This window comes from Mustela nivalis (assembly GCF_964662115.1).
Source record: "Mustela nivalis genome assembly, chromosome: 14".
NCBI classification, from domain to species: domain Eukaryota; kingdom Metazoa; phylum Chordata; class Mammalia; order Carnivora; family Mustelidae; genus Mustela; species Mustela nivalis.
Window position 1 is genome coordinate 10106219 of NC_139033.1, and position 19139 is coordinate 10125357.

At 48.6% G+C, this 19139-nt stretch overlaps 1 protein-coding gene across 2 annotated transcripts in view; it reads right to left on the reverse strand.

Annotated features, from left to right (window-relative positions):
• RPH3A (rabphilin 3A) overlaps positions 1 to 19139 on the reverse strand; it is a 255224-nt gene that overhangs the window by 91017 nt on the left and 145068 nt on the right. Inside the window, exons 1-2 of one of the 2 annotated variants that reach the window (XM_082698405.1) lie at positions 7318 to 7346; positions 1426 to 1467 (exon numbers count right to left, since the gene is read on the reverse strand). The gene's annotated coding sequence lies outside the window, so the exon portion shown is untranslated. Of the gene's footprint in view, positions 1 to 1425; positions 1468 to 7317; positions 7440 to 19139 lie in introns of those variants that run through there. The other variant, XM_082698404.1, reaches the window with a different exon arrangement.

Sequence of the window (19139 nt, forward strand, 5' to 3'; positions counted from 1 at the left end):
GCTGTTCCTTCGAGACACCATCGCTGTCTCTGCCTCTGCATTTCTGTTCCCCCAGCCTGGATTGTTCTGGCTCTTTCTGGAAACTCCGCTTTCAATCCAAACATTGTCATCTCTGAAAGTTTTCCCCTGGCCACACTTTTTATAACTAAATTAGCTCTCTCTCCCTGACCTATCCCTTGTCTTCCTCCATCGTGTCATATCGTTTCCTGAAATCACCTTGTGGATGTGTTTCCTTGTTTAGTGCCTTTGTCCCCCACTAGACTGTCAGCTCTAGGAAGGAGAGAGAATCCGCAGGGCCTACAGCAGTGCCCGGCACGTGGTCGTGAACAACAAATATTTGGGAATAAATTGGTCAAAAGCAGCGGTTCTTGAAGTGAGGCTCCTGGAGGGGCAGCAACCACATCACTGCGAATGATGTGTCAGACACTCAAGTTTCTGGGCCCCAGCCTAGTCCCACTAGAATCAGAAACTCTGCCTTAACCATCCTTCCGGGGATTCTGACACAGGTTCACGTGTGAGAACGTCTGGCATAGAACCATCTGCCATCTCTCACTGGGTCCCCTCTTGTGACAAATGAGCAAATGACCAGCAGGGTGGTCAGTCTTGCCAGTGGAGGGGGCAGGGAGTAAGGAGGGCGTCAGGTTGCCCTTGACCGACCACTGGCCCCCGTAGATCCAGGCGGTCTTTACCTTCCCGGCATCATGCAGAGAACGCCAAGGCCAGCTAGGGCTCCAGAGACCACTGCGTCCCTCCCCCATGAGTAGGAAAGCAGGCAACTCCCCCAGAAAGCCACATCTCTGATCTTTGGGGGAGCTCCTCAATATTCAAAGCATTTGACATAGAGGTAAGATGACCGACTCGTCCTGATTTGCCCACACCTTTTCTATTTTGAACACACCAAGAGCCTGGCATGCCAAGAGTCCCCTGTGGGACAGCTGGGACAGCTGGTCACCCTACTCAGGGGCTCACGAATGCTTTCTTTCCCTTCACAAGCCATTCAGTATATCTGCGCAGACGAGAGAAAGATGGGTTGGGGCAGGGCAGGAGTAAGGAGAGGAAGGTAGCGAGAGAGCAAGAGGAGAAGAAAGGAGGCACCGGGACAGGCAGGGACACAAGAGAGAGGGGACAGGGGACTTTAGAAGGGTGGGGTAGTTGGGCAAGGGGACAGGGACAGTGAAAAGGGGAGAGAGACCTAGAAAGGGAGACGTGGGGACACAGTGGCACTACCGTGACAAAGGAAAATGCTGACAGATAAAGGGGGACAGGGATAAGCGGCAGGCTGAGGGCCCACATGGACCTCGCAGATGCTTTTTTGGCAGCATCTCGTGTGGAAGGCCTCCCGATAAACTTCGAGAAATGATTTCTCTGCTCAGCAGCCCCGGCACGCCGCCCCTCCATCAACAGCTGGCACCAGAACCCGCTTACATAATCTGTTCTCTACGGAGAGCTGTTTCCATTCACAAGTCGCTGCTTGTCATTGTGTAGGTGCATTAAAGAGGAAAAGATGGGAAGAAAGGAGGAAAAAAGAAAGAAAAAGGCAACTGAATGAACTCACTCAGGCTATACTGAGAGATGAGGGGACTTCCCCCCCTCGGCTCTCTAAATAAACCTTCACAAACCACACATCATTATGATGCTGTCAGCTTCCTCTTGTTGATTAATGGCAGAAGGGTGGGCAAAAAACCCAGCTTCCTGAGGCCTGTTACCTTGCTCACCAACTGGATTACTAAGCCAGAGTCTGACACTGCTCTATTACAATGAGATTTAAGCAAGCGTTATGTCGTTAAAACGAATGACAGCAAGGCAATTACTTCGAGGAAACCACGGTGGCACTGCATTCAGCCGCATGGTTCCTTGGTGCAGCCACAGCCCACGTGGAAAGCAAGTTGGGGTAAGAACCAGCTGAGTTCTCTCAAACCCCAAAGGCCCAGCCAGGCTAGAGAGCTGGCTGATACCTGCTTCCTCGCCCCCGAGCCATCTGATAACCTAAGTCCCTAGGTTCTGCCTGAGAAAGAAGCCTCCTACCCACGCCCCGCCCCCCACAGTGGGGTGCTCAGAAGTTAGCAAGGAATGGGGTCACCACTGCTAGATCAAGCTTGTGCTTCTTGTGAGAAAACAGGGATTCGGGGGCAGAAAGTAAGGGGTGGGCGCTGGGGAGGCAACAGGCCTGAATCTTACCCTGCTCAGCCCCTTGGGAAATGGTGAGTAGTGGGGGAGCAAACCTTGGGAGAAAGCCTGAGGCTTGCAGCACAGCTAGAACGTTATAAATAACACCTGTAAAAGTGTTGCGCATTTTTTTCCTTTACCTATAGCAGTGGATGTTACCTATAACATTCCTTTACCTATAGCAGTGGAGGCTTGTGGAAACACAGGTCTTAAGGCCCCGCACTCAGAGTGTCTGATGGAGGGGGTCTAGGCACACCCCGAGAATCTGCCTCGGACTCTGATCCCAGACATCAAGCGCTTTCTGCCTCCAACAGAAGGTGATTCCAGCAACACATGCCTTTCCTGCCTTTTGTCCCTTCTTTTACCTGCTAGCTCAGTGTGCGTAGACTCCACTCCTCACTCCTAAAAAGCCCCCCCCTCACTTCTTGGAAGGGATTTTCCAACTCCTCCTCAGTAAGTGTAAATGACTAATAAGGCCAGATGTGTTATCCCATCCCAAGGATCTGCTCTTTGTCCAAGAGCAAGGGCTTAAGACAGAGAACAAAGCCTTACTAATAGACTTTCAGATGTCATTGAGCTGAGTGAAAACACCCCCAAAAGGGTGACTAAGGAAGCCCTCTCTCTGTACCACCCCCCAAAAGCTTACATGTTGTAGGCAGCCCCTAACTTAATCTAAGTCCCAAAAGAGATGGTGCCTTGGTTACCATTTTATTCCCAATACCCACCATGCCTGGTGCCAGGCATACCATAAGTACTCAATAAATGTGTGGTACATGAGTAAGTGTCAAAGATGCTCTGGCAGGAGGCAAAAGAGGCTGAGCCTTGCCTGTAACAGACCCGAAATAAAAGCCAAGTCCTTCTAAACTCGGCACCAATGACTCATCATAACCAATAAACACTAAATGTCTACTGTGTTCAGACCTTGGACTGGACCATAGGTCAAAGGTGCCTCCTCAAATTGACCTGTCCACTAGTCAACCCACTGAGGTTTCATTCATTTATTCCTGTGTGTCCATGCAGGTCGCCACTGAACAACTGCTGTGTGCTAACCTTGACTTAAAAATTGAGATGCACAGCTTTGGCCGTAGGATCTTGCCTATAGCACTTCTGGTGCCCTGAGCAGTAGCCCCACGGCAGGGAAAGCACCATGGCTGGGAAGCAAGGGAAAGCTCAGGTCTCCTAGGAGAAACTCATGGGCTCTAAGCTGGTGAGTTGGAATGATTCAGCAAAAACCTCCCAAGGATTTAGAGGAACAAAAGACAGAGGAGTGAGTAGGGCTTCTCCTCCCAGACCGCTTCCTCCAGGGCCTGACCACCGCACAAATGAGGGCCTGCTTCCAAGGGGCTTCATGGGCGTTGAGGAAAGGAGGCCATGATGCCCATTTCACAGATGAAGAAACTGAGGTCCCGGCGACCACCTTCAACTGCACAAACACCACAAAGACAATAAGTGCGAACAGAAGTCTCCCATCTCCAAGCCCTGTCTTCTCTCTCCTGGGCCCCAAAACTGCACAGTTGGCCCGCAGGATTCACCTTCCTCTACCTCTCCCAATCTTCTTTCAGTCCGGGGCGACTTCACCATTACCCATCATCCCCATGGCTAACATATGTTGCTTACTTACTCCTCCCAGGCTCAGTACTAAGTACTTTGCAAGCATTAACTCAAAATTTTCCTAATTCCTTTAGTATCTTCACTTTACAAAGGGAAAAAAATTAAGCCTCAGAGAAGTGAAGTGACCCAACTGGAAGGATCTAAACCCAAGATCTGTTTCCATGCCGTAATATCTTATTATACTTCACCGAGGAAATTAAGGCTCAGAGAGGTTAAGAGTCTTCCCTGAAGTCACACAGCAAGGAAGCGCTGGAGTCGAACTTGAACTCCAGTCTGGCTTCTCCCAGAGGCCCACACTGCAGCCCCTCAGATGGCTGGTTAAGGAGGCAGATGGGGGTGGGGAATAGGAAAGAGGGGCCCATTTCTGTGGTGCCTCCTTCATAGTCCCAGCACAAAGGGATCTCCATCCTGGGTGGTAGCTGAATGATTCAGGCTTATTGGCTCCAGCCTACCACGACTGGGTCCCGGATTTCTTTCTCTCCCAGGTTACAGTCTCAGTGTTGAACAGGAATCTACCACACTGTTTCCTTCTCATGGTATTCCCATCAATCCTGATTCATCTGCCTTTACGACCAGCTCACCACTCAAAGGGGATAAGAAGCAGAAGACAGGACCGTATGTCATGGTGGTTTTTAGAAGAAAGTTACAAACTCTCTGCGACCCACATGGGGTGCAATAAATAAAGAATAAATACCACAGCCTACAAATAAATGCCCCGAGCAGCCACACTGACAAGAACTCACAGCCTTGGGCAGGTGGCCAGGATGCATATGAGCTGTAGGAAAGGGAGAGAGGGACAGCCAGCTGGGGAAAAGTCTTCCCAGGCCACCTTTTAGACTTGCCGAGCCCTGGCTGCTGCGTCTCTCCCACCAGTGAGAAAGGAAATGCCCACACTTATCTCCATAGCTATGCTTTCCAATCCCCAGCACAGGCTAGAGGAGACACCACAGAATGTCCTCTGTCTGTATCCAGCTGGCTTGGGGGGTGGGGGCTGCCCAAGCCAGTAGGAAAGGGATGATGCCTGTCTTCATGACAACAGATGAGTAGGTTGCTCGGCTGTGATTTACTGTGTGGTCTTAGACAAGCTGCTTTCCCTCTCTGGGCCCCCCTCAAGGGGTCAGACTAGATCAGAGATTCTGAACTTGAGGTCCTCAGATGAGCATTAGGGAGGGTCCACGAGTCCCCAAGTGTTGTGTGTTTGTATGAATAAGCATCTTTTCAGAGTGGGGTTTTTTGAAGGGGTCCTTGCTGCCAGCCCTGGGATAAGTTTCTACAGAGCCTTCAAATGCTACAATATCTGTATGTCTACGTATCTGAGGCCACAAATAAAGCAGACCCCTTTGCAGCTGAGCACAAAGTTCTAGGAACCTAGCAAAGTTCTCACAAGAGACCCCCAATCCTGAATCACCCCAAACAGACCTCCTCGGCACTCATGATAAATTTCCAAACACAGTATACCCCTTTCCTAGAAGCACGCCTGCATACACACTCCTATCACACAGTCACAGAACCTCAGCCAGAAGGGGCCCTGGACTCACCTAGACCATGTGTGTGCCCCATTGCACATACATGGAAACTGAAGCCCAGAAAGGGGAGGCAGAGCTGGGCCTGGAACCCAGGTCTCCTGGTCCAAGCCCAAGCCTCTTTCCAGAAGCTTCTGTTTCCCTCTCCCTGGTGCACCACAATGCACCATTTCAAATGTGATGGGGGAGGAGGAAGGGCAGCCTTCTGGATCTCAGCCACCCCCGAGGAAGTAAGGCTAAGAGGCAGCAAGGAAATGTGTTCAAAGCACCCACATGTTAACAACCCAGTCCCAGCTCCCTCAGCTGGGCTAGCAGGCACGCTCTGCATGGCTGAACCAGTTGTTAAAACACTAACATACTCCCGTACCAGATGGTGACGTTGCACTGAGGCCCCTAGGACTCCCCTGATACTTTCCTAGTTCCCCCAAACCTCCCCACAATCCAGCAATTAAATGGTTAACACTTAGCACAATAGGGAACTCCTAACAGGCCCCACTGCAGGGCCCCAGTGAATGCCAAAGTTCAATATCTTAAATTTCACCCACAGCCAGTTCTTGTGGCTCCTTAACTGAGCTAAATTTCTTCACGTCAGTCATTCCTACTTGAGGTTTTCCAGGGAGGAAACTAAGGCAACTTCCTCCTCAAGGTCACCCAGTGAGAAAAGCGTGGGATTTTGAGGACCACGTCTTTAACATTAACCACCAAGCAGCCCACCCCTCCGCTTCACATGCTCTCCCTGAGCAGGCACATGCCCCGGGATTTCGGCGTCCCCGCTTGGCTCCGGGACTGGAGAAAATGACTGAGTGGGCCCTGCTTACATTTCAGGCTTGCCAGTCTCTGGGGCTGATGTTTTATTCCTCCCACCTCCAAGAACAAGAACCTACAGAGAAATCCTTGGGGATGCAGAAGACTAAAGTGGCCCCTGAGATAATGAGAAGATGCTAAAAATAAGAACATTCATTTCCAAAAAGGTAGATGTAATCAAAGCAGGAAGCAAAGAGAAATCTCCTTTTGATGGGTCACAGATTAACAGCAAAGGCGTTTTCAAATTATATGTGAGTTTTTGGATTCGGTGACAAGAAACCTCGACTTCCCACTCACTAACAGGTTGGTTCAGGCTTATCCCATCAGGATCTCAGATAAAGAAACTAGAGCGGGGTTTGGTCTGTCCTGGAACAGATCTGAAGCCAGAAACTGGGGTCCTTCCCCAGATCGGAAGAAACCCTGTTCCCCTCTTTGCCTACTCTCAGACGGGCTCAGGACGGAGTCCCCCAGGCTGGTGCCAGGATGCACCCACATACAATCACTTACAGGTTACACCACCTGTGAAAATAGAACATCGTCTGCTCAGCAGGCTGCTGGCTGCTCCCCTCTGGGCTGCCTGACCACTCATGCCAAGCAAAATGTGGTCCTTTCATGGCTCCCAGATCTCCCATCTCAGGAAGCTTAGAACAGCCAAGCTTGCAAAAATCATTACAATTGAATCACTCAGCCGTACCTGGAAGGTGGTACAGTCTGAGCCCTGCCCTACGCAAGCCTCACCTGGTGTGCCTAGGTGGCCCTCAGCAAGGGTTAACCTTTCAGCCTCAGGCGACCCTCTCCCATTCAGGGCCAAAGTGCCCACCCACAGAGCAGAGCATCCAGAGACCCTCCATGCAGGCTGGCCAACCCACAAAGGGTTAATCCACTCAGAGAACTGCTGGCTACTTTCAACAGCTTCTGCTGCAAGGGAGAGGGTAAATTGGGCAGAAGCCACAATTTTGATCGCATTGCCTAAAACAGGAGCATATTTTACCCCCCTCCCTGGGCACTGAGCCGAAATCTCATTTAGCTTTGGGGTGCTGCTTAGGCGATCAAACACTGCAGAATGTGGGCAAATAAATGTGGTCTTCCTCAACACTCCTCTCCCCAAACCCCCCACCTTCCTTCTATCCCACCAGCTCAGGTACAAACCTCATCCCAACTGGGATCCCAATACCCCTAGCCCATTTACACAATTAAGAAGAATAGCACTTACCTCCACACCAGAGGATTGCAGAGGGAATGGGTGAGCCAAATTCTTGCCAACTCTTCCCTTCCCTGCCGGGGTGGGAAGATACTAACTCCCGATGACTTGGTTTGAAAGCTCACTGGAGGTGCCTGAAAGAAAATTGTTCATTTGGTTCCCCTACTCTTCCCAAAATAAAATCGAAGCGCCAGCATGCACACACGCACGCTCACTCGTGCGCGCTCACGCGCACACACACACAGCAACTACCCCTAAATCATGCAGGACCAAGATGAAAAGAAATACCACTGCCAGAAGAAGAGAAAACTCAGACCAGTCAGTGGACAAGGCAAAGGCAGTGGCTCCCTCAGACTGCCCTCCACAGGGATGATGGTTTTCGTTCGGAGCCCTCTCCCCCCACCCCCTCTTCCTCTTTCTTTCTCTTTCTCTCTGTCGTCTGTCTGCGTCCGCGTAGGCAACTCCGGGCTGCTGGCAGTAGACGAATCAATTGCTTCCCCAGTGCCCGAATCAGTGGCAGCTGCCACCACTGCCGCAAAACCCCGTGTGAGCAAGGGAGGGGGCAGCCGCTTCCCCGTGCAGGGGGAACCAAGCCGGCCTCCCACCCGTGATTTATGTGCGGGGTGCCTGGAGAAAGAGAGGTGGGGGGCCAGGAGGAGAGGTTGGGCGCACCAGAGATCCCCGCTGGTCGAAACGGCAATCAGGAGATTGGCGATCAGCACCGCGGACAGCGCTAAACTGCGGCGGCGGCGGCGGCGGAGGGATGGGCGGGAAGCGAACCTTGAGGCAGCGAAGTTAAGTTATTGGATGGTTGGAGCAGACAAGGGGGAGTAGTGGGGGGACGGGACTTCTCGACATCATACAGTGAAGTCAGTGACAGCCTACCTACCACATACTTGTTCTAATATTGTCGCTCACAGAGCCAGGAGCTGTAAGTTCACAGCCCCTTTCCCACACACGCCCCCAGACCTTCATTCACTGTTCCTCTCTGCTGGGAAAAGTCTGACCCCGGTGTGGGAGCTTCCAAACGGCTTTTACCCCCAAAACTCAGCCCTGCTGATTTGGCCTCACCCATATCGCTTCAGATTTCTGACTTGTGTCTTGAATGCCTCAGAATTCAGAGCATGAAAGGCTTAACGAATGAAAAATTCTAAGGGGCTTATTTGAATAAGCATCTGACAGATTTCTGGGAACCGGTTCTGGCCCCCATACAACCTTGGAAAAGTCACTTAATGTCTCCGAGTCCCAACTGTAAAATGAGGATATGACTATCCAATTTTCCTAAACATAAAAAGCAACAATAAGAACACCAAAGCTGTGGGCTGCTAGGATACCACAGCCTCCTACAATTCAAATGTTTTGACAGAGGGAGAAAGTAATTGACAGCCAACCCAGGATGGCATGCACCAAGCCTCACCTTTCAGCATGTGGTGTAAGAGGGATGAAGTTGGGAGATTATAGGAGGTCTAAATCAGACAACTGAGCCTTGGCCAAAGACCCATCCCCAAAAGATCTGAAGTGAAATCACTGTATGAACAAGGAAATAAAACTACTGAAAGGAGAAATATACAAAGAGAAATTGACTCCCATTGACATCCCATAGTGTTTCAGATCTCAAGGGTCCTCTTCTTGCTTACTATGGGAAAAGGAAAGGAAATTTTAAGCAGACCAAGATGTGAAAAGAGAAGGAGAACTCTCTCTACTGGGGATGCTTTTCTAAAGTGTCCCACTCACATGGCCCAGGGCGAGCTCCTACATTCGTCAATTAATTCTCCCTTGAAAGGAGGACTTAAAATGTTAGAGTCTTAGCAATCACTTAGAGTTTCACTTTATAGATGTTCACGATCATCGTGATCACGATGATGGTGATGATGGCGACAATTATGGTGGTGACAGTGGTGATGGCAGCTATCATTTATTGGGAACTGACTATGCACCAGCCATTCTCCTACAAACTTTACATGTATCAGCTCCTTCAAGCTTTGCCATGACCCTCTGACAAGATTATCATTACTTCCGTTTTACAGATGAGGACACTGAGCCTCAAGAAATTAAGTGCCTTGCATAAGGTTACACAGCAAGTAGCAGACATAGAATTCAAACCCAGGGTTGTATGATTCCAAAGCCCTTACTTCAGAATGACTCCGAGAGTCAAGTTCAAATGTGTTCTATAATTTTTTTTTGGAAGATATTTTTCAATTGTTTCTGGGAAGACCCTACAACAGAAGTTCAATCCCCTCACTTTACACATGCAGAAAGTGAGGACCAGAGAGGGGCAGTGACTTGCTCATACCCAAAGAGCTAGGAGGTGGCAGAGTTGAGTCTGGAACTTAGGCCTTTTAAGTGCCAGAACCTATGCCCCAGCTCCTAGGACAGTGCCTGGCACATAGTAGGCCCTCAACAAACATCTAAAGAGTGATTCAAGAAGAGAGAAATTAAAGTCACACAGGATACTGATTGTAGAATCAGGACCCAATATTTCCCAAGTCTTTTGGTTCCTAGTCCCAAGGAAAATCTACCCCACTTCACAGCTTCCAGGATTAGACACATGTTCTGGAAGGGTGTCTCTGATTGAGGTCTCCCTTAGGAAATCAAAATAGCTACCACCTGCTAAATGCCTAGACACCTACTGTGCACTATGCAAGGCGCTTGACACTATCTCTGGTCTACACAAGTGCATGAGGTGCATGCTATTTGTTGTCCCATTTTCAGATGAGAAGACTAAGGCTCGAGCATGTGAAATGAAACCCCAAAGATCACAGCAGGGATGCAATCCCAGATCTGTCTGATTCCAAGGCCTGTGTTTTTGCCACCCTGTTAGCCTTCTTCCTCAAACTGGGCCCCCTAGAGGCCCCTGGTAGAATGAAAAGGAGGCCTGAGTTGCCCCCCACACACATCCTGATTTTAACCAGAGCAGCTGTGCTTCTAAGTCTTTTGCATACTGGACATCTGCCCAAGCCTTCATTGAAACAGGACTTTGCGCAAAATCTAAAAACAATAATATGGTTGAAACCACAGCTCTACACCATCCCCTATGACCACACCATCTAGGAATTAGCCCCACCTTCCCGGGGATTTTGCCAGACTATCTGCACCGCCCTCGTCACCATCTCTAAACCCTGGTTCTGTCCTGTGAGCTCCTGTCCTGAGCTCTTAGTTTAAAGCTGCTGCTGTAAGCTCCAACATCAGGGAGATACCCCCCAAACCAGACACCTCAAGCCTCAGCCCAGCCAGGCTCTGATCCTCTCAAGAATGGAGCAAGGCTGTGGGATTTCTCAGGGCCCCGGATTCAGCAAGCTGCCCCATCCTGTCCTTACTCTGTCGAAGCCAGAGGCAGCCCTCTAAGTCTCTCCATCACCCCCAGAGAGGATGGGCAATGCTGGTGATGGTTATAACTACAACCACAAAAGCCACCCACTATGTTCTGTGCGACTCGTGTGCACACTATTATTTCATCCTCACAACAATCCTATGTGTTCAGATGGAAATAGTTTTGCCATTTTACAAATGAGAACACTGAGACTTAAATGCCTAAAGCATACTAGCCCAAGGCCATTTCATTCATAAGTGGCAGAACTAGGATTTGAACCCAGGCCTTCTAAGTCTGTAACTATTATGCTATCTGGAATCCCTAATTTTAACTGTTGCTCCCATTTATTTTTGGTGTTTATTATTTGCCCAATGATGTCCTTTATCACTCTAATGATATTCTCGACTTAACTTAGCACAATGAAGCTTTACCCATCTTAAAGATGAGGACATTAGTTAGGCACAGAGAGGTCAGGTGACTTGCCCGAGGAACACAGCTACAAAGAGGGGGAAGCTCAGGGGGTGAATCCAAACAGTTTCAGGCCCCAGGGTGATGTGCTGTCTCTCAGGGAGATGGGTACAGAGGTAGCGCAGAAAGAATGCTCTCATTTCACTTGGCAAATGGGGCAGAATAATGGCCCCCAAAGCTGTCCATGTCCTAGTCTTCAGAGATGGGCACTCTGTTGCCTTGTATGGCAAACAAGACATTATAGACACGATGAAGTTAAGGATCCTGAGATTGGAGAGATTATCCTGGGTTATCTGGGTGGGCACAATGTAATCACAAGAATCTTCCCAAGGGGAGAAGGGAGCAGGAGGGTGAGGGGGGTGGTGAGGTCAGAGTGTAGGACTGAGAGACAGAGAGATGAAGACAACACGGGGCTGGCCCTGACGGAAGGTGTTCCCTGAAGGAAGGGGCTACTAGCCAAGGAATGAGGGCGGCTTCTCCAACCTGGGAAAGCCAAAGAAACAGATCTTCCCCTAGAGCCTCCAAAAGGAGCATTGCCTGGCCAACGCTTTGATTTTAGGACCTCCAGAGCTATAAGATAATAAATCTGTGTTGTGTTAAGCCACTCTTATTGCTGTTCAGTGTTGTAGTAGCCACGGGAAGCCAATAAGGCACGTTTGCCCGTGAACCCATAACGAGAAGCCCAGAGCAAATCCTCCTTAGCAATCTTAACTGAGCTCCCTCTGGGCCAGAGGACCGGGTACTTCCACCATATCACAGTTGTTCTAAACCACAGTATGTGTGTGTGTGTACACACACACGTGCCTCTGCAGGCAGGCGCACACAGACAGAGGCCCTACAACAGAAAGGACTCAAGCTCAAAGCTCTAGCCGGACCAGGCTCTGGGCCCGATGGCACTGCTGAAGCCCAAGATGCTTCCTCCATCCCCTCCTTCTCTTTGACAGCCTCCGGGGAAATGCTATCAATAGGAACACAAAAGGGAAGAAATGTCACAGGGCAGCTTTCCAGGATCAGTCAAAGATAAAACAAGTAAATGAAGCAGAGAGACAGGAGAGTAAAAAAAAAAAAAGAATTGCTGGGTCCCTGAGACCAGCCCAAGTTCCCCCACAGATCCCTTCCTGCTGAGAGGCATTTAGGGGGCTCTGTCGATGAAGGGTCTACCTTTGGTTCTAGTCATGATCTTAGGGTCCTGGGATTAAGGCCTACATGGGGCTCCCTGCGCAACAAGGAGTCTGCTGCTCCCTCTCCCTCTTCCCCACTGCCCCCTCCCCGCTTGAGCACTCTCCCTCAAATAAATAAATAAAATCTTTAAAAAAAAAAACCCTTCCCACTGAGAAAGAGGCAAGTCTTGGGGAAGCCTGTCAGTCCCCTTAAGAGAAAATAGGGTAATTACAGAGAAGACACTGCGGAACTTGGTGAGACAAGCTTTTAATGACAACTCAACAAGCATTATTTATTAATCAGTCAGTTCGGTGTTACCAGGCAAGGCACTGTCAGAGCAAATAAGCCTGGGCTCGCCTTCCGGTGCTCTGGGCTTGATTCCTGGCTCTCCCATTCACTAGCTGTGTGACCTTGGGCATGTTATCTGCATGCCCTGTGCCTCAGTTTCCTTGACTCTAAAATGGAACTATGATAACTTCCCCACCCCATGTAGGCCTTGATCCCAGGACCCTAAGACCCTACCTGTGTGGCCAGGACGTTTCATTGAGCTAACCTATGTGAACAAGTGTCCCTTTCCTCCTTGCAGAGTCTAGGTAAGTGTCCAGCCCAAAACGACCAGAGCTGCTGGGGAAAGGGCATTGGCAGAGTGATGAAATGGTCAAAAGGCCAGGTTTTAGGGTAAGGCTGCCTAGGTTTAGATCTGGCTCTGCTCCATACACACTGTGGCCCGGAGTAAGTTGCTAAACCTCTCTGTGCCTCAGTGTCCCCATTTGCAAAGTGGGGGATAATAGCCATACCTCATCACATAGTTGTCATTAGGATCACAGGAGCAAAAATATATAAAAGCATTTAGTACAGTGCCTGGGATATAGGAAGCCCTAGGTGTGTCATCTTTATTTATTACTTTCACTGTTGTGATGATGATTGTTATTGACAAGATGTGTTTTCCACAGGGCAATACATGGTGGGCTGAAATACAAAAGATGACGTGAGGGGGTCTGTGGAGATGTATTTTTTTAAGGTCTGAATGTTGCAGATTTATTTTAAAATACATCAGAAAAATATTGCATTTCCACTTCCCATAGCGACAAAACGTTTGCTTGTATACGAATGTGCTTAAGTTGATAGAATGTAGGGCAAAAATAAGTCTGCTTTCCTCTTTTATTTCCCACACCTCAATGGGTTTATCTGCTCCGAAGTAAGCCCTCTGGGTGTACTTGGTTCACCTAACTCCCCTCCCCAGAGTAACTGCATCTCTCAGTTATTCCAGTAAATCCAGAAGCAAAGTCTTACACCAAGAAAATGAAGGAAGAATGCAGGATCTTCCCTCCCCAGGTCCCTTCCAGAATCTGTTCCTGGCCTATAAAGAATAAATAACTATCAGTGATTGAAGAGTGACATTTGTGTGTCCCTCATCTGAGCTCCTACAATACAGCTAACCCTCTCCCAAATCTAGCCCCCATGACCAGCTCTCCCGTCGCACCAAATATTCCAAGAACACAGCTCAGTCTTGTCCATCTCTGAATTCTCAGAGCCCAGAACAAACCTGACATCTGGTCAATGTTGAATAAGTGAATTATTCTTAGAACATTTGATGCCTGCATCTTTTATCTTACTGTAATCTCAGACAGGGAGAACCTGACCACCCGAAATTGCACGGTTACTTACGAACGGCATACGTCAGCGGTTCATGGGATCCTCCAAGGAGCCCCCACAGCTTCAAAATGAACAATTCTAGGAAGACCTGGGCCAGGTCATTATCCCAGATGATCAACCCCAGAGTTGGCAGCGATAGAGAAAGTGCTGAGCAAGCTGGGAGAAGCCAGGAAACCTGCCTGAGGAGTAAGATTTGAGCTGGTTGGATTTGAGGGAGTGAGAAAAAAGTGTAGACTGAAAGAGCTGCTTCAGAGAACAGCTCTGCATATGGGACTCCTATCAAGGCATCAGGGATGGAGGGGGCTGACATTTCCAAAAGTAGCAACGTTTATAGCAGCAGTGGCCACGGTCGCCAAACTGTGGAAAGAACCAAGATGCCCTTCAACGGACGAATGGATAAGGAAGATGTGGTCCATATACACTATGGAGTATGATGCCTCCATCAGAAAGGATGAATACCCAACTTTTGTATCAACATGGACGGGACTGGAAGAGATGATGTTGAGTGAAATAAGTTAAGCAGAGAGAGTCAATTATCATATGGTTTCACTTATTTGTGGAGCATAACAAATATGGAGGACAAGGGGTCTTAGAGAGGAGAAGGGAGTTGGGGGAAATTGGAAGGGGAGGTGAATCATGAGAGACTATGGACTCTGAAAAACAATCTAAGGGGTCTGAAGTGGCGGGGGGTGGGAGGTTGGGGTACCAGGTAGTGGGTATTATAGAGGGCACGGATTGCATGGAGCACTGGGTGTGGTGCAAAAATAATGAATACTGTTATGCTGAAAATAAATTTTTTTTTAAAAGTAGCTTTAAGCTGTGATGGAAAAGGAATGAATCCAGGATAAAGGAATGGCAGGCACATGACTTTAGGAAGGAAGGTCAGGAGAGGCAGAGGTATTTCCTATCCTGTCTTTCAAAGCACTCTTCCAAAAAGACCCTCTGGCTTTTCTCTGAAATGAACAAACCAGATTCTTCCATTCTTCCAGGCCTCTGTCAACAAGTCCTAGTCATTAGCTAGTGTTGGGGAGGGAGCAGAGGGAGAGCTGGCTCCTCATTTAGTGGCTTAGCTACTCTCCGAGCTCGTAGCAGAATAGTTGAAAGGGAGTTAGCTTGGAGTCTCACCTTGTCTACACATTGTGACCTTGGGGAAGTCACTTCACCTCTCTGAGTCTTAGCATCCTTGTCTGTAAAATGGGATACGAGTAACACCTACATCATTAGTTTATGGGACCATTCAAAGAGACAAAATACATGAAGGGCTTGGTATAGTCCGTAAAGTGCTGGCACACAGTAAGTGCTTAATACGTGAGTGGATGTTATTACTATTACTATTACGATTATTGTCGTTACACTCCACCCGATGCTGGGGATACTGTGACATGAGGACGATTCCACCCTTCATGCTCCAGGCCAGCAGGAGACTTAGAAAAGAGACCTCCAAATGCCAAAACAGAGTGGCAACTGCTAGGAGACAGCCATGGACAGGGTACTGGAGGGAAGACCTGGGTTTCTGTGATGCATGGCGGCCGAGAGAGGAGGAACAAGGTTATCTGTGCCGGAGACCTGGGAAGGGGGAGGGGCGGTGGAGGTGGGGCAGGGGGCACGTCCCAAGCGTTTCTCCCTCCTTACTCCTGTCTTTGCTCCAACATCTGGGGGACATCTTTCTCCAAGGAGATTTCTCCACAATGTGCTTAAGTAATCCTTATGTGACCCCACAGATATCCAGCAGGCTTCGAAAAGGAGAGGCTAGCTCTGCCCACAAATCCCATTGGGCTAAGCAGGCAAGGCAGAGCAGAGTGGTGCAGAGATGGAAGGAACCAGCATGCAGAGAAGCAGAGTAGCAGTCAGGTTAGCTGGCAGCAGGCAGTAAACTGTCACAGCCTTCCTGGGGATGGGGGTTGATCCAGTACTATGTGTTCAGACAGTAACAATGACACACACTTACCATCTGACCCATTAGCCTCTCTTCTGGAATTGAATCTAAGGACATAATTAGATGCATACACAGAGATGAGCATCACAGCGTTCCTTATCATAATGACAGACTGGAGAAATGACCTGCCAGTCCAGCAATGGGAGGGTCATTTGAATAAACTGTGGTACAGTCCATACCAGTGGCCAGGAAGCAGCCCCACACTGGGAGAGTCTTGATGGAATTTTGAAGAGATATAACCTCCGTACTTAAAAACAACAACAACAACAAAAAAACCCTACAAGATCATAAACATAGTTTGATCCCATTAATAGGGTCCTTGAGAAGACAGAAATGCAGGGACAGTCCTTCTACATGCACACTCTATCTCTCCTTCAAGGTCCTGGCCGGTCACTCATTTATTCAGTCAACAAACGTAGGCTGAGGTCAGACTTACGTGCTGTATGCTCAGGATACAGAAGGATACAAAAATGACACCCTCCCTTCTCTTGCCAAGCTTTGAGATTCGAAATTCACCTCTTTCTCTGATTACACCAGTCCAGACTGAGGTTTCTCTTTTCTGGTCCCCAGTAGTCCCCCCAGAACTTACAAAGGATGATAATAGCAATTTCCCAAGACCTCAGCTAACTTCCTTACGTTTAGGATATCGCATCTCCGGAGAGTAAATCCTAGGATTGATCTCCAGGTCCCAGATGAGAAGACTGAGGCTCAGACCAAATAAGATATTTGTTCGGGTTCATACATTACCACAGAACGGAGCAGGGACTCAGTCTAGCCTGTCCTATGTCAGACCCCCGCCCTCCATCACTGCGTTTGTGCCAAACAAAAACTTAAGGACTTGCTTGGGCCCAGCACAGGGCACAGGCGCACTCTCAAGAGTCTTTCCTGACTCCTCCCGGCACCGCTGGACCCTCCTCTTCTCTGCCCCCAGTGCGCACAATTCAGGCACCCTGTTGCCTTCTACCGGGATCCCCAGTGTGGGCGGAAGGAGACCTCTGACCACCCTAAATTGCAGGGTTAGTTATAAATGGCTTGTGTCAGTAGTGAACGGGTTTCTCTAAGGAGCCCCATGACTTCCAGAGGCTGCTGTCCATGAACAAGGTTAGAAGGATCTAGACTAGACCGTCATCCCAGAAGATGAGTGGCAGACCTGCTGGGTATATCCAGGTATCAGTTCCTGGGGAAAGGAGACCACATATGTCTCTTATGTCCTGGACACAGGGTGTGGCATAGGATAAATACCAAATAAATAGTTCATGAATGAATGACTGAAAAAAATGAATGGAAAGGAGCATCATTTTTGCCAGCCATTTATTTCCTGGATCAAATGTTTTCTTCCTCGCGACCAGACGCCTATGGTTCACGGAGCCTTGCACCATCATCACCACACCCAGGAAACTGCAAAGAAATGGAGCAGAAAGAAATTCAGGCCACTCACTCACCCACGGCCCCTCGCATGGCCCCGACCACATGGTAGGGGAGGCTTGGAGAAAAGATGAGGACTGATCGCTGCAGGGGGGGTCAGCTACATAGCCCCTGCCCCAGCTGCTGCTCCTAAAGGTGCAGCCACATGGAACATTCCTGCTCACTCAGACAGCAAAGCCAGGAAGTTCACACCAGCCCTTTCTAGAACAGGAAGCAAAGAGAGAAAAAGCCCCAGGGGACATGAGTCTGGCTGCATTGAAAATGCCTACTGTTTTTTCAGGGAAACCAGATAAGTTCCAGAGCGTGCTTTTCACAAGCATTTTTATGTCATTCTCAAGCCTTGAGGGGCATCAAAACAAGATATCACCTCTCATGGACCAATCCTGATATTCCCATAATTTGTTGCAGGGAAAGGGAACAGAGGTTCTGAGCCTCTCCATCCTCATCTGTAAAGTGGGAGTGAGGGGGTCTACATTCCTAGATGTTTGTAAGAATCAAAGGGGACTGAAACACACCAAAGGACCCAGCACAGAGCTCAGTGAATGAAAACTGTTCAGCAAATGCCTGCTTGATCTGAAGGCAACAAAAATCACCAAAAAAAAATGTCAGTGTTTTCTGGAAGAAATACCCCTTTCCAGTCTAGAAGATTATATCTATCACCCCAGCCTCTCAAAAGAATAGATGCAGGACAGGTAAGTTTTGAAGGAAGAAGAGGAAAACTAGGGATCGTGAGGTGTTTTGTCAGATGTCAGGCCAAGGTGGGCTCCGAGAAGAGATATTATGAGGGTGTTGGACACACAGAAGGGAGAAAAGTGGGTACAGACAAGGAATAAAAGAAGTAAGATGTACTAAAAGAAGGTTCTGCTGATTTCCCTGATGACCTCAGAGCACACTGGGGAAACTGAGGTGCAACATCAGGAGTCCTGGGTCATCTTCAGCACGTATTTGGCTGCAAGGAACAGAAACTCCCTCAGAAATGGATCGCATGGAATCCAAGGACCGGCTTCCTTGCCACCATCATCTCTTGCCTGGACAACAGCAGTTGTCTGCCTACAATGCATTCGCAGCACATGGCCAGTGTATAGCCTCAAAGTCAAACCAGGACATGCTATTCCTTTTCTTGAAACCCCCTCTGGTACCTCCCCATTGCACTTAAAAAAAAAAAAAAGATTTTACCTGGCCCCCCTCTACCACCCCATGCCTCTTTCCCATGCCTCTGTTGTTAGATTCCAGCCTCAGGCCTTTGCTCTGTTTATCAAGCACCTAAACTTATTCTCACCTCAGGACCTTTGCACCAGCCGTTCCTTCTGTCTAGACTTACTTCCTCCTGTTCTTTGTATAGTGGGATCCTTTGTTGTCATTCATGCCTAGTTTAGGTCACCTCCTCGGAGAGGTCTTCTCTGATCACCTCCCCTTCATTGTCCATTTTAGTTTTCTGCATAACACTTATCACCACCTGATGGTTTATTATTAAGTCACATAGATTATCTGGATAGAGTATTTCTCTTATTACAATATAAGTTGCATGAGAGCAGACACCTAATGGTCACAGGTTTATGCCAGCACCTAGAAGAGTGTCTAATATACAATAGATGCTCAAGAAAAATTTGTTGGATGAATGGCTGGATGGATGGGTATATGTGTGGGTGGGTGGATGGATGGATGGATGGATGGGTACATGGGTGGATAGATGGACAGATTTATCCAAAAATAAGATATGAAATTTAGCCAGACCTCATATGATGTAGAAGAGGTCCATCATAAACCAAGTGTTCTCCCTGTCTCTGAGTGTCCCTGGGTATTTCTTTGCTCTGCTTGACTATCTCTTGTCTCTCTCTCTCTTTTTAAATGAACTTTTTACTTTGTAATGATTTCAGA